This window comes from Cibotium barometz, chromosome 5, assembly GCF_041138505.1.
Source record: "Cibotium barometz isolate CiBa-2024 chromosome 5, ASM4113850v1, whole genome shotgun sequence".
In the NCBI taxonomy this organism is placed as follows: domain Eukaryota; kingdom Viridiplantae; phylum Streptophyta; class Polypodiopsida; order Cyatheales; family Cibotiaceae; genus Cibotium; species Cibotium barometz.
This window is the reverse complement of record NC_141050.1, coordinates 64,682,348-64,694,504: the sequence shown is the minus strand read 5'-3', so window position 1 is coordinate 64,694,504 and position 12,157 is coordinate 64,682,348.

Genomic DNA, 12,157 nt, shown 5'->3' with positions numbered 1-12,157 from the left:
GGAAAGTCGGTTGCCACCATAAAAAAGGGAGCATGGACTTATAAACGCCATTAATAAATTAAAAAAGAGTGCATAAGGGATTGATGGTAAAAAACAAGAGATATCTAGGGAAATCATGGAACGATGATGCAATTATGGCCACCCTTGGGAAGGGTGCACCTCACGACAACAAGTGAATGCCTCTCCATCAAACACATAGTTTCCAAATTAACTTTTGAAAAGCTACCTTGCATGCTCAACTCTCTTCCTGCTAAACCCTGATCTCACTTCCTTACCTTCTTCCAAGCCATCCCAGTGTTCATGAACAAGGAGACATGGTGTTAGATTTGGAGCCCCTATCATCCACAGTGTATAAGGAGTTGGACAAACATGCACAATGGCTAGAAAGTATGGGGCTCAAACAGTTCGCGGAGCTACCATGGGAGGAGCTCTAGCAGAACTATAAAGTAGTGGAGAAGCTATAGTAGCTGCAGAAGACAGATACAATTACACTTCTGTAAGGGAAGAAGTAGAAGGTAAGGGAGAGATCAAGGCAGTAGAAAAAGATGACCTTGTGAAGGAATTTGGTCCTCTGGAAGGAAGGGCAAAATAATTCAAGATCATAGGGATGCCAAATGTGTTGAGATATCGAGCTCTAGTGAGGCGGTAGACACTGATGACCCGCCTGGGGGATAGGCCCCGCACTTACACCACTGGCATGGTTGGTGAGATCTTGGGTGATATGCGGCCAGTGGGATGACAGGCTGTGTGACAGCCACTCTAGAGACTGGCATAGTTATAGCGCCAGCTCATTTAGTCGGGTTCACAATATAGAGAACCCGTGTATGTATTGGTTGAGTACCTTTCATATTGTGTGTACTCTTATTCTTGTATATGGTGTGTTGAGTGTTGAGTAGAGAAGGAGAAGATTTTCAGCCTCTCACCTTGTGTGTTCTCTATTAGGGTTTTGTGAGTGTGTGTGTGTGCTTGCAAGAGCTCAAGCTCTCTTCCCCCCTGCATCTTTTCAAAATGAGGACCGACAGAAGTGTATGTGCTTTGTGGTAGAGATGATCAATCTCACCCCACAAGCCATACTGCATGTCAAGAAAAGCATATGGACTGGTGAAGGAAGTAGAAGTAGGACCAAAAGTGGCATGGGTGGATGTCCTATATAACAACATCAAGGATCGGATTGGCAACAGGTCAGCAGCCCAAACATAAAGACAAAGATTTTCCCTTATATAACTGCATTGTTCAAAAAATAGGAGAAGGAGCTATGCAAGAGGAAAAGATGAAGAAGGAAGAAGTAGGCCACAAAAAGACCTTGGAGCATGAGGAGGAAATTGCTGCAAAGCCTAGGAAGAGGGGAGCTTGGAACAAACTCCATATGAAAGGAAGAGGGCATTCGAGTTTGGTGAAAAGAAGAAGGGGAAGAAAGGAAAGACGGGAGCAGAGGAAAAGAGCAGCCAAGAACTCAAAGAGAGAAACAGGTGATGATATTGTGCATCACATTATGCATGTTGGTGAAGTGCCATTGTCTATGCAAGGACGGCAAAATGCTTACCATGTTTGTGTGCAAGAAAATACTAGGTGATGACATGGTTGCCTTGCTTGGAGAGCAGTGGAACATTGTAGAGAGGCAACATAAGGATGATACATTCAAGTGCAAAATAGTAGAGTCCAGTGTTACATTTCGGTATCTTAAAGCTCGTGCTACCTTATACATTCACTTTTATTATGAATGGTGGATGAAGAAAAATAGTAGTTGGGTCCCATTACAAGCAGATGAGCAAGTTGTTTTGCCTCTTGACATATGCGTTAGGTTGCTCAATGGTGTGGTGGAAATTGTAAGTGCAAGCAAGCATTGGAGCCTACTAAGTATTAGGGAGCACCTCAATATCATGGGAAGTGAGGATATAAGTGGAGCATAGTTCAAGGTGAAGAATATAAAGATTTGAATGCGAATGGAGTCAAAGACCTTAGTAGATGCTGATTGGGAATATGATTGTATAAGCATGACAAAATAATAAAGCCTTGGAGTTTTTTTATGAAGTCTATTTACTCTTGGGATTTGTAAATTTACGTATATAATTCAACAATGAAAAGTTTTGTCTTGTAATTACTGTGTCTTTGTAATTTTTTATGTTGTTCTTTTAGAATTACAATATTCATATGAATCCCTTTAAGAGTTCTAATATTTTCCTTTAAGAGTTCTACTATTTTCCTTTTAGAGATGTACTCGAGTCATGTGATGACAATTATGCCACAATATCTCAAAACCATTACAAACTGTGTCTTTGTAATTTTTTATGTTGTTCTTTTAGAATTACAATATTCATATGAATCCCTTTAAGAGTTCTAATATTTTCCTTTTAGAGATGTACTCGAGTCATAATTGTCATGAGATGACAATTATGCCACAATATCTCAAAACCATTACAAACTCAAGTACAAATGTGTTTTGAGTAAAAAAACATCACAACACGAGAAGAGAATTTCTCAATCTTTATAAACAAGATTATAAAATTTACAAATATTTACAATGATAAATAGGAGGGAGGAGAATCTCCTTTTGTTTTTGTCTCCATGTCCCCCCTTTGTCTTCTTTGGTTTTGTGGCATCCTTTGTCTCCATGTCCCCCTTTGTCTTCTCTGGTTTTGTGACCTCCTCCTTTGTGAACTTGAACTTAAGTTCCTTCTTAGATTTCTTGCCAACACCCTTCTTCCAACCCACTTGAGGACCACTTTTCTTTGAGGTATTTCCTAGTTTTGTACCTTTGGTTTCTTTATGTGTGCCTTGTTGAGAAGCACCCTTGGTTTATTTTTGTAGAGTTCCTTGCTTAAACATAAAGTGCTCTAGTGGTGAATGTGTAGGCATTTTCTTCTTCTTCTTAGATGGAGAGGCTTTGGATCATTTGAAGTAATTGAATTATTCAAAATAATATCGATAGCTCTTGAACACGAACACTCCACATCCAAAACTCGTGAGATCCAAGAGTTTGTCAAATTCAAAAAACTTCTCAGATTTAAGAACCAAGAACAATAGAAAATAAGCTCAAAAATTAAGTAAAAATTTACTGCAAAAATAGTGGGTCTTTAATTTAACCTACACTGCTATCAATCTCGGTATATTTAGATAAAAGATATTTCCACACATTGGAAATAACATGCCATCCACATGAGGTAGAATATTTTTGTAAAGCCACTGGTGGGGCTGATTCAGAAACTTATACTCTGCCTTCTTTTTATAATTTGGATATTCATCTTTAATAGACGCAATAGCTCTCTTACATGCCCTATTAAAAACCAAATTTGAATATAAGAAAAAATATTTAAACACAAAGGAATCGTCAGTTGAAGGTCCCTCCCAAGCCATGTATGTGTGTGTCTCTTTTAATATAGATTTCAATAAGAAAAGAGAGTGTAATTAGAAAGAGTGAGACAATAAGGCTAGAAACATTAGAAAAGTGTTAGAATAAAAATATTAGCTCCAAAAATCCTAAAAGAAATAAGAACATAAGAATAGTTCTATTAAGAGATAAGTATCCCCAAAAATAGAATTTCGATTTTAGGTGATAAGAGGTCATATTTAGAGTACTTTTACACATTTAGAGTCCATGCATACTAAAAATGTGGAAAAACAACGTGTTTCCAAAGATGGCGCGTTTGTGGCTATATACAGACGTTTTTGCCTATTCTGCCCACGCTAGCTTGTAGACCAGATGCCTTGCCGTTCTTTTGACTGGTTATATGACCATATTCTGAGTTTTTTTTAAGAGAGTTATGGCCGAAACAATTTGCTGTTTCTGTCAGGGTCTTTGCACAGAGAAAACTGTGAGAAGGCAGCAAGTAGCCTCAAGGTAATCCTAGAGTTTGAGATGCATATATCCCTTCATTCTTATCTAATATCTCAGAAAAGAAGCTTAGATTGCTATAGTCTTTCGAAGGAAGAGACCAAAACTCCATAGCTTTTCTTGTAGAGAAAGAATAGTAGACCACCGTAGTCCTGTAAGAGAAGGCTATTTTGCCATAGATCTTAGAAAGAGAGAAGAGTCATAGTATGAGTAAGAGGAGATAAAGCTTGGAGATGATTGGATGATTACAATCATAAGAGAAGGTATTAGAAAACTCTATATTCTAAAGCTCTTATTAATAACGAGCAAAGGCAACGATAAACGACAAATTTCTATGAGGTATATACATATTTTGTTTTTCAATTATATATCATTCTTAGGGATTGAGGTATGGCCCCGGCTTCTCTATTAATTGTTAATAGTGATCTATTTGATTGATTTACTATTTAAAGTTTATATTCTTTTAAGCAATAGCATATGCCTTAATAAAGAATGTCTTATCGCAATCTCAAGTTGAAATGCTAAAATCTGTGTGAGAAAAAGATTATTTTCTTAAAGAAGGTGACATGGATCCTAGTCATATGGTTTAGTGAGTGAATGGATTATTATCTTGGTTAAATTAAGGTACAGGTACAACTTCTCCCTGCCTTGATGCTGCCCCGTTCTTGTGCTTGTGTAGCCGGACGGCGGAGACATTAGTAAGGCCCGAAGTTGGCCCATGGTATCCCTCATACCATTGGGAGAATGAGGTTTGCCGATTGAGGCAAGTGATTGTGATGATGCTGCCTAGTTCTGAGGGCCCAGGCTAGTGCGGTGAATTAGCCCACCCTAGTGCGCAGACATCCCTCTGAGGGGCGGGAGGATCGAGCGATGGAGCCTGAGAGGGCGACAGGCCGCCGGCGTGAGTCCTCGCCCCAGCGGCCGACGATGAGGTGTATGGTCCCGTAGGGTTTTGCCCAGTATGTAGAGGCTGGAAGGCCGAATTCTAGATCATCGGCGGTATAAAGGAAAAGAATAAGAGAGCCGATTTGGCTGTATGGAATTGATTCATGTATAAACTTTATATATATCTTGTCTTTGGCATGATTGTATTGTGTAAAAAGGCTATCTTAACAAACCTTGTGAAAAGGGCTTTAATTAAGGAACATGTTTATTTATGTCAATCAGTGTGGTAGGATTAATTAGAAAACAAATTGACGCGTGAGTAGGGTGGAAAGTGGGAGGATGGAATGCCCCGATGGCACCATCCTACGGACGGGTGGACCCGATTAGTCGGGTAGCTTTCCAACAGATTAAGTGAAAGCCCTACGCTAGATAATTAGGTTCTTGGGCAATTTTATTTTAGAAGACTAGGCCAGCGGCGGCTGTGCCTTGCATGGATGAGGAAAAAAGCGTTGTCTCTAGGAATCAAGACTAGTAGTTGTCCAAATTATGATCAATTACCCTATGGGTGATTTGATTAGTAGAAGACCACGCTCCCCCTGCGGGATAGAATTAGGTCTTACCTATGAATCGTATCCTTGAATCTCTGCATGGTCAAGGTGTTGATGAGTAGGAAATTTTCACCAAGTTAAGACTTAGTGGACTATCTTAAGTGTTTCCCCTATTTGTGGAAGGGGGGAACCTTACAAGTGGTATCAGAGCCGATCTTAGTTCCTAGGATTTAATTTTCAAAAGTTAACTATTAAGGGATTAAAACAAGTGATTGTTTATCATATAAGGATGAATCAATCATCTCTACTGGCCATAGAAGTGATTTGAATATCCTCACATGTTGAGACAATCATCCTATGAAATTGTGCTTGTATCTTGGGGGTGCACACGCAAGATATTTGTACAATAAATTTGAGAAATAAGATTAGGGAGAAAACCTTTTGTGAGAAAAAAACATAGGGTGATCAAATTAAGAAACTAGTGAGAGACTAGAAGGATAGACCGAAACTTGTTTAGAAAAATTTTCAAGATATATCTCATTAACTTGCATATTATAAATTATTAAGATTATAACTCCATTAAGGTTTGAATAGTTGACATGTGAATGCCATCCATTGGATGCTTTAGACTAGGACAATCATCCAAGATTTTAAACCCATCTCAGACAAACATGGGTCTCGGATGTGTAATTCCCAAAGGATCATGCTCTTAGATGTGTTAATCCCAAGATACCACATGTGTAATTCTCAAAAAAATGAAGATCTTAGATGTATTAATCCTGACTGCCTTCAAATGTGGTGCTATGATAAGTATTTGATAGTTTTGAACTTTTAATGGATATAATGAAAGAAGCAAGCTCACCCTTGCTCGCGTCTAAAAATCGTAAGAAATGCCAAATTAGTTGGAATCATTGTTGTCAATCTAACCATTGGAGCTAAAAAGTTAGAAGCATTGTTGTCAATCTAACCACTGGAGCTAGAATTAGTTATGAGATGCCATGAAAGTACACCTTCGTGAAAGGTTTTGTCCTCTATGATTTCGAGAGGATAAAATGAACGAATTTTTGGAGCTAACCCAAGAAGGAAAGACCCTAAAAGAATACCACCAAACTTTTGTTAAACTTCTCCGATTTGCTCTAGAGATGGATGAGGTAACTCTTCTCCATCGATTCATTTGGAAGCTTAATCTACCTTTGAATAACCTCATCAAGAATGTGAAACCATCCTCTATTTCAGAAGCCATAATTATAGCCAGAGACTGTGATAAAGTTTTTTTTATATATATAGAAAGTGTCAAGAAGGACACGAGTCCTTCCATGTTAATCAAGAAGAGGTCTCCTAATTCAAGAGGAACGTCAAGCCCACCCCTGGCTACAAGGAATCATGAGCTAGAGCAAAAAAATTAGGTCAAGAAATAGGGATAGCTCGGTTAAAGATAACCAAGCTAAAGATAACCGAATTCAACAAGTATTTCTATGAGTAAATAGAAGAGGATTGGTGCAAGATTCATGTGAAGTAATGTGCATGATGAATAGAGGTATTCTACAAGACGATACTAAAAAAATTAGGTCAAGAAATAGGGATAGCTCGGTTAAAGATAACCGATACTAAAGATAACCGAATTCAACAAGTATTTCTATGAGTAAATAGAAGAGGATTGGTGCAAGATTCATGTGAAGTAATGTGCATGATGAATAGAGGTATTCTACAAGACGATACTAAGATTATGAAATTGCTATCATAGGTTAGATTGCATAAAGGATTGATTTCCTTATGTTTCTCCATGATAATTTATTAAGTACCATACTACATGGGGGTATAGAATAAGGAATTCGAAGGTTCATATCATATGAGAGGTATATGGATGCATGAAATTAGGATAATAAGGCCAATTAACTTTAGAATAATAAAGACCTTTTGGAGGCACAACAAAAGGAGCCAAGTACATGAAATAAACGAATCTTTAAGAACAATATTTAGATAAAAGAAGATTTTTACCTAGTGGGGACACCACTTTGAAAGACACAGGAGGATTTACTTAGATACTACCCCAGCTCGCGAGATGAGGACATCTCGAATCTTTTAAGTGGGGGAGATTGTAAGGTCCCTCCCAAGCCATGTATGTATGTGTCTCTTTTAATATAGATTTCAATAAGAAAAGAGAGTGTAATTAGAAAGAGTGAGACAATAAGGCTAGAAACATTATAAAAGTGTTAGAATAAAAATATTAGCTCCAAAAATCCTAAAAGAAATAAGAACATAAGAATAGTTCTATTAAGAGATAAGTATCCCCAAAAATAGAATTTTGATTTTAGGTAATAAGAGGTCATATTTAGAGTACTTTTACACATTTAGAGTCCATGCATACTAAAAATATGGAAAAACAACGTGTTTCCAAAGATGGCGCGTTTGTGGCTATATACAGACGTTTTTGCCTATTCTGCCCACGCTAGCTTGTAGACCAGATGCCTTGCCGTTCTTTTGACTGGTTATATGACCATATTCTGAGTTTTTTTTAAGAGAGTTATGGCCGAAACAATTTGCTGTTTCTATCAGGGTCTTTGCACAGAGAAAACTGTGAGAAGGCAGCAAGTAGCCTCAAGGTAATCCTAGAGTTTGAGATGCATATATCCCTTCATTCTTATCTAATATCTCAGAAAAGAAGCTTAGATTGCTATAGTCTTTCGAAGGAAGAGACCAAAACTCCATAGCTTTTCTTGTAGAGAAAGAATAGTAGACCACCGTAGTCCTGTAAGAGAAGGCTATTTTGCCATAGATCTTAGAAAGAGAGAAGAGTCATAGTATGAGTAAGAGGAGATAAAGCTTGGAGATGATTGGATGATTACAATCATAAGAGAAGGTATTAGAAGACTCTATATTCTAAAGCTCTTGTTAATAACGAGCAAAGGCAACGATAAACGACAAATTTCTATGAGGTATATACATATTTTGTTTTTCAATTATATATCATTCTTAGGGGTTGAGGTATGGCCCCGGCTTCTCTATTAGTTGTTAATAGTGATCTATTTGATTGATTTACTATTTAAAGTTTATATTCTTTTAAGCAATAGCATATGCCTTAATAAAGAATGTCTTATCGCAATCTCAAGTTGAAATGCTAAAATCTGTGTGAGAAAAAGATTGTTTTCTTAAAGAAGGTGACATGGATCCTAGTCATATGGTTTAGTGAGTAAATGGATTGTTATCTTGGTTAAATTAAGGTACAGGTTCAACTTCTCCCTGCCTTGATGCTGCCCCGTTCTTGTGCTTGTGTAGCCGGACGGCGGAGACATTAGTAAGGCCCGGAGTTGGCCCATGGTATCCCTCATACCATTGGGAGAATGAGGTTTGCCGATTGAGGCAAGTGATTGTGATGATGCTGCCTAGTTCTGAGGGCCCAGGCTAGTGCGGTGAATTAGCCCACCCTAGTGCGCAGACATCCCTCTGAGGGGCGGGAGGATCGAGCGATGGAGCCTGAGAGGGCGACAGGCCGGCTTGAGTCCTCGCCCCAGCGGCCGACGATGAGGTGTATGGTCCCGTAGGGTTTTGCCCAGCATGTAGAGGCTGGAAGGCCGAATTCTAGATCATCGACGGTATAAAGGAAAAGAATAAGAGAGCCGATTTGGCTGTATGGAATTGATTCATGTATAAACTTTATATATATCTTGTCTTTGGCATGATTGTATTGTGTAAAAAGGCTGTCTTAACAAACCTTGTGAAAAGGGCTTTAATTAAGGAACATGTTTATTTATGTCAATCAGTGTGGTAGGATTAATTAGAAAACAAATTGACGCGTGAGTAGGGTGGAAAGTGGGAGGACCCGATGGCACCATCCTACGGACGGGTGGACCCGATTAGTCGGGTAGCTTTCCAACAGATTAAGTGAAAGCCCTATGCCAGATTATTAGGTTCTTGGGCAATTCTATTTTAGAAGATTAGGCCAGCGGCTGTGCCTTGCATGGATGAGGAAAAAAGCGTTGTCTCTAGGAATCAAGACTAGTAGTTGCCCAAATTATGATCAATTATCCTATGGGTGATTTGATTAGTAGAAGACCACGCTCCCCCTGCGGGATAGAATTAGGTCTTACCTATGAATCGTATCCTTGAATCTCTGCATGGTCAAGGTGTCGATGAGTAGAAAATTTTCACCAAGTTAAGACTTAGTGGACTATCTTAAGTGTTTCCCCTATTTGTGGAAGGGGGGAACCTTACAAGTGGTATCAGAGCCGATCTTAGTTCCTAGGATTTATTTTTCAAAAGTTAACTATTAAGGGATTAAAACAAGTGATTGTTTATCATATAAGGATGAATCAATCATCTCTACTGGCCATAGAAGTGATTTGAATATCCTCACATGTTGAGACAATCATCCTATGAAATTGTGCTTGTATCTTGGGGGTGCACACGCAAGATATTTGTACAATAAATTTGAGAAATAAGATTAGGGAGAAAACCTTTTGTGAGAAAAAAACATAGGGTGATCAAATTAAGAAACTAGTGAGAGACTAGAAGGATAGACCGAAACTTGTTTAGAAAAACTTTCAAGATATATCTCATTAACTTGCATATTATAAATTATTAAGATTATAACTCCATTAAGGTTTGAATAGTTGACATGTGAATGCCATCCATTGGATGCTTTAGACTAGGACAATCATCCAAGATTTTGAACCCATCTCAGACAAACATGGGTCTCGGATGTGTAATTCCCAAAGGATCATGCTCTTAGATGTGTTAATCCCAAGATACCACATGTGTAATTCTCAAAAAAATGAAGATCTTAGATGTATTAATCCTGACTGCCTTCAAATGTGGTGCGATGATAAGTATTTAATAGTTTTGAACTTTTAATGGATATAATGAAAGAAGCAAGCTCACCCTTGCTCGCGTCTAAAAATCGTAAGAAATGCCAAATTAGTTGGAATCATTGTTGTCAATCTAACCATTGGAGCTAAAAAGTTAGAAGCATTGTTGTCAATCTAACCACTGGAGCTAGAATTAGTTATGAGATGCCATGAAAGTACACCTTCGTGAAAGGTTTTGTCCTCTATGATTTCGAGAGGATAAAATGAACGAATTTTTGGAGCTAACCCAAGAAGGAAAGACCCTAAAAGAATACCACCAAACTTTTGTTAAACTTCTCCGATTTGCTCTAGAGATGGATGAGGTAACTCTTCTCCATCGATTCATTTGGAAGCTTAATCTACCTTTGAATAACCTCATCAAGAATGTGAAACCATCCTCTATTTCAGAAGCCATAATTATAGCCAGAGACTGTGATAAAGTCTTTTTTATATATATAGAAAGTGTCAAGAAGGACACGAGTCCTTCCATGTTAATCAAGAAGAGGTCTCCTAATTCAAGAGGAACGTCAAGCCCACCCCTGGCTACAAGGAATCATGAGCTAGAGCAAAAAAATTAGGTCAAGAAATAGGGATAGCTCGGTTAAAGATAACCGAATTCAACAAGTATTTCTATGAGTAAATAGAAGAGGATTGGTGCAAGATTCATGTGAAGTAATGTGCATGATGAATAGAGGTATTCTACAAGACGATACTAAGATTATGAAATTGCTATCATAGGTTAGATTGCGTAAAGGATTGATTTCCTTATGTTTCTCCATGATAATTTATTAAGTACCATACTACATGGGGGTATAGAATAAGGAATTCGAAGGTTCATATCATATGAGAGGTATATGGATGCATGAAATTAGGATAATAAGGCCAATTAACTTTAGAATAATAAAGACCTTTTGGAGGCACAACAAAAGGAGTCAAGTACATAAAATAAACGAATCTTTAAGAACAATATTTAGATAAAAGAAGATTTTTACCTAGTGGGGACACGACTTTGAAAGACAGAGGAGGATTTACTTAGATACTACCCCAGCTCGCGAGATGAGGACATCTCGAATCTTTTAAGTGGGGGAGATTGTAAGGTCCCTCCCAAGCCATGTATGTATGTGTCTCTTTTAATATAGATTTCAATAAGAAAAGAGAGTGTAATTAGAAAGAGTGAGACAATAAGGCTAGAAACATTATAAAAGTGTTAGAATAAAAATATTAGCTCCAAAAATCCTAAAAGAAATAAGAACATAAGAATAGTTCTATTAAGAGATAAGTATCCCCAAAAATAGAATTTTGATTTTAGGTGATAAGAGGTCATATTTAGAGTACTTTTACACATTTAGCGTCCATGCATACTAAAAATATGGAAAAACAACGTGTTTCCAAAGATGGCGCGTTTGTGGCTATATACAGACGTTTGTGCCTATTCTCCCCACGCTAGCTTGTAGACCAGATGCCTTGCCGTTCTTTTGACTGGTTATATGACCATATTCTGAGTTTTCTTCAGAGAGTTATGGCCGAAACAATTTGCTGTTTCTGTCAGGGTCTTTGCACAGAGAAAACTGTGAGAAGGCAGCAAGTAGCCTCAAGGTAATCCTAGAGTTTGAGATGCATATATCCCTTCATTCTTATCTAATATCTCAGAAAAGAAGCTTAGATTGCTATAGTCTTTCGAAGGAAGAGACCAAAACTCCATAGCTTTTCTTGTAGAGAAAGAATAGTAGACCACCGTAGTCCTGTAAGAGAAGGCTATTTTGCCATAGATCTTAGAAAGAGAGAAGAGTCATAGTATGAGTAAGAGGAGATAAAGCTTGGAGATGATTGGATGATTACAATCATAAGAGAAGGTATTAGAAGACTCTATATTCTAAAGCTCTTGTTAATAACGAGCAAAGGCAACGATAAACGACAAATTTCTATGAGGTATATAAATATTTTGTTTTTCAATTATATATCATTCTTAGGGGTTGAGGTATGGCCCCGGCTTCTCTATTAATTGTTAATAGTGATCTATTTGATTGATTTACTATTTAAAGTTTATA